General features: G+C 40.3%; 1 protein-coding gene and 1 long non-coding RNA gene across 6 annotated transcripts in view; both read right to left on the bottom strand.

Moving 5' to 3' along the window:
* LOC138010685 (uncharacterized) overlaps positions 1–202 on the bottom strand; it is a 3,741-nt gene extending 3,539 nt beyond the window's left edge. For all 5 annotated transcript variants that reach the window (XR_011124528.1, XR_011124527.1, XR_011124529.1 and 2 more), the window contains exon 1: positions 128–202. The gene's annotated coding sequence lies outside the window, so the exon portion shown is untranslated. The remainder of the gene's footprint in view (positions 1–127) is intronic.
* Positions 203–369: 167 nt separating this feature from the next.
* Positions 370–3,795, bottom strand: LOC138011864 (uncharacterized). The gene is made up of 6 exons (XR_011124788.1): positions 3,703–3,795; positions 3,546–3,602; positions 3,377–3,460; positions 1,626–1,679; positions 981–1,019; positions 370–458 (listed from the first exon to the last, which is right to left on the bottom strand). It is a non-coding gene; the product is annotated as an uncharacterized lncRNA (long non-coding RNA).
* Between the last annotated feature and the right edge of the window lie 248 nt (positions 3,796–4,043).

Here is a 4,043-nt window from a genome sequence, read left to right as displayed (position 1 = left end):
CAAATTTGAAAAGGTAGTTGTCTTTACCCTCAACTGACACTGGTTGAGAGGGGGAAGGGGGGGTTTCAAAGCATTGTTGTGTAATGTGACACTTGTAAATTACCGATGCTACATGGGTGGTTCTCACCTTCTCTGGCATTTTCCTCCCAAGATGTTAATTCAGTGCTTGATCTAATCGTAGTGGGCACTTTTACAATTGTTTTCTAATGGATTGAGCAGATAAATGTCATTACGTCCCAGGCAGATACACAAGGCAACATCTACTACGATCAAGGATAATAAGATGAAGATGATCTCTAAAACTACATGACAATTAAATATTGACAGTACACAATGGTAAACAGAAAACACAGAAATTCTAGTTTAAACTATCCCTATACTGTTTGACTTCAGAAAAGAAAAGTGCCACTCACCATATATTCTCCTTGTCAACCCATTGGCAGTCTGGCTATTGGTGTCTAAAAAACAAAGAAACAAATCACGTTGTCAGTTACTGTCACAATCAGGCAATGAAGAGGTTAATACCTACAAGTAAAGGAAAAACAAGTTACTCCGAAAAAATAATAACAAGGGCGTAAAATAAATTATGCTTTCATCAGAATGGATAATTTGCTATATGTCTAATAATCACCTTGGCCCGGTTGCTCAAAGCTGATTAACTTAATCCAGGATTAGCGTATACCTTTTGTTTCATGTTTTCAACTTTTGGGTAACAGTTTCTTTTGCTTATTTGTGTTTTTCAATATTGATTTCCTCTAATGTTAATTTTTGCCGAATATAAGCGTTGAACAGCATTTGGGAGTAAAGAAAAAAAAAAAACCTTGGTTAATTTTTAATCTGGGATTATCGTTAATCTGCTTTTGAACAACCAGGCCTGGGAGCACTAGATGCAGTACTTATTCAGCGGCTGCACTTATTTGAGAGTACCCATCACACTACAACCTTTTTATCAGAAATATTATTAAAGTACTTTAATGTACCTGTAGAGATAGTCCCTTCTATATTTGCTATAGTACCTGCTACAAGAAAAATAACTTCATTATTTAAAAAACAAAATCAAACCATGCCAGTATTAATAATGAAAGGTAAAGAGACAGTATCAGTCCAATAAACATTAAAATATGGTTAAATACATGTAAGACATAAATAAAAATGATGTAGTGCCAGGTTTTCCAGTTTACACAAGTTATGGATACGTCACGTTGGACAGTCTAGTTCCAGATTTACATGTAATTCACCCTGGCTATTTTTATTTTGCCAGTATGAACCCATGTCAAGAGCAATGTGTAACAACTATAATCACTCACTGAAAAACTATGTCCCATTAATTAACCCTTTCACTTCTAAACCGGCCATACTTAGTATAATTTTACTATCTAACGCCAGACGCTTTACTCGTCTATGGGGAACCCCCAGGAGTCAATGGGTTAAGATAAATAACTTTCGAGCAAGCAACTTTTCATAATTTTTTTTGCAAACACTGCTGCTGCAGATTCCGCGACTACTACAGGTTAAAGGTTCCTAGTATGTATACAGATACATGTAAATCCCTTGGATGGCAAACCATACCTTGTTAAATGCCCCTGAGTCCCCTAGAGAGTGAGGGGTTACATAAAGGAACTTACTTTCACCGGATGACCCTGGCACTGCAAGAGCTTTGCAATCAAATCCTGAATTATCTGAAAATGGGTAATTGAAATGACGAAGAAGAATGAATTTTTCAAGAACTAATCGTTATGACTAATCTATCTGAACGTCAGAGAATACTAAACACAAACTTAAGGTTTTGTTACGTTAGAAATTAATTAACAGATAGCATATAACTATAAAGATATAAACCTAAATCCTAAGCTTCAATAAATAACATTAAGTATACAGTAAAAGCCCGCATGTAAGAAACTACGTTTTTCCACGTTTTGCAAAACAGGTTCTTATATTTGGGGGTAGTTAATGGCAGTTTAGGCTAAAGTATGTTCTTGACCATTCCTGTACAAGCAGAAAAAATAGGTTTGGTCCTTTATGATACCGCATTTATTTATAACTGTCTTGTCATGAGCCTTGTGCAAGACTAACTAAACAAATATATACACTATAAACAAAGTATCCTTTCAGAAATATTTGCATACAAAATAAAATGAGTAAAAAATGAGTAAAAAATGCAAAAAAATCCTTGTGAATTAATTCTCTGGTCACATTAATTTTATGATGGAATCATCATAGTTGATCATAGTGCTACAGTATATGAAATGAAACAAATAAACAAATGCACCTCTTAGTGTTCAAAGAGGGTTTTGCTAAAAGCAGGCCCGCGGCCCAACGGCCCGCGGCCCACGGCCCGCCACGGCCCAGCGGCCCGGCGGCCCGAAGGCCCAGCGGCCCGCGGCCAACGGTCCGCGACGGCCCGGTGGCCCGGAGGCCCACACAGTTTTGTTGTCCAGCGGTAAATCCACGCGCATGCACAGCTTTGCATCGGGTTTGGGCGCGCAAATGAAAGACGGTGAGTTTGAATTCGTTTACCATTTTAATAATCATTTCAATCCTTTTCGATCTTTTCTTTTGTTGCATGTTGCTAAGTGAAAAACGTTGTCATTCTCTGTTGTTTTCGTCTGTTTACAACAACAAACAGAAACAAGGATTCAAATGATTAAAATGGTGAACGAATAGGCCATTTCTGAGTTCATATCCGCGTTCTCTTCAAAGCGAGTCTAAGTGCAAAGTTTTTGTGATGGTAATTAGTTCTACTTTACATATGAATGAAAACTAATTTTCATAAGAAAAACTTCGCACTTAGACTCGCCTTGAAGAGGAGGTAGACATGAACTCGGAAATGGCCTATTCAAACTCACCGTCGTCCATTTTGCACGCCCAAACGCGATGCAGATCTGTGCATGCGCGTGGATTTACGCTGGACAAAAAAACCGTGGAAAATCAGGACTGGGCTACCGGGCCTCCGGGCCGCCGGGCCGCCTGGCCGCCGGGCCGTCGCGGGCCGTGGGCCGTGGGCCGCTGGGCCGTGGCGGGCCGTGGGCCGCTGGGCCGTGGCGGGCCGTGGGCCGCGGGCCGCTGGGCCGCGGGCCTGCTTTTAGCAAAACCCGTTCAAAGAACTACAGTTTCCTTTAAAAAACCGACGTACGCGCGTACTTTCCATGAAGTATTCTCCAATTCTTTAAGTCACCAAAGTTATACTTCTTAGTTAAAAATGCTTATGAAAATATCCCATAACTCAAATATATAAAGAACCAAATAAATTTTGCTTGGCTAAATATATCTTGGCTTGGCTAAGTATATTTTGGGGTATAAAAATGGGAAATTTCTGCCAGCAGGTTCTGAAACCCCTAGGGTTCTTACACGCCGGTTTTTACTGTATATGAAATACCTATATGTCCACCACCTTGATCACTATTTCCATGGCCACTAATCCCATGTAATTGGTTCCCTTGCTCTTCCACTTGATCTGCCACTAGATGTAAACGATTTAGCAATTAACAAAGTAGATACATTTTTATACGACATTTTAAACAGTTTAAATAAAGAAATAGATCCACCTTGATCTCGATTTCCTAGAGCAATCCCTTGCGAGTCAGTTCCTTCTTCCGATTGATCTGCCAAACAACAACAACAGATGCATTGGATAAGTCTTGTATAAAGTGAAAAGAATATTACCTGAAAGACTCAATCGAGAAGTTAAAAATAATCGCATACGATAACACGCGATATTCCGCCAGCGTCGGCGGCAACCAGTCGACCATGTTTTTGCTACAGTGCTTCAATATAGCGCCCGGCTACAATCTTGGACATTGAGACCACCCCTCCCCCCAAAATCAGTGATGGGAAAATGGCGCGTTTTGGATCCTTGATTTGGGGGAGAGGGGGCATTTCTGTTCCACTTTATTCTGTCCAAGATTGCAATCTTGGACAAATTGAATGGAGCATTGAGACCACCTCAGGAGCAAGGATGGCACAGTCGGTTAGTGCGCGGCCTTGGTGCAATAGGTCCTGAATTCGATTCCCGGATCTCGCATCCTTGTTTCGACTTCTTTCCT

This window comes from Montipora foliosa, chromosome 7 (genome assembly GCF_036669935.1).
Source record: "Montipora foliosa isolate CH-2021 chromosome 7, ASM3666993v2, whole genome shotgun sequence".
Classification (NCBI taxonomy): domain Eukaryota; kingdom Metazoa; phylum Cnidaria; class Anthozoa; order Scleractinia; family Acroporidae; genus Montipora; species Montipora foliosa.
Note: the sequence above shows the minus strand (reverse complement) of the source record. Positions and strands in the feature narration are given on the sequence as shown.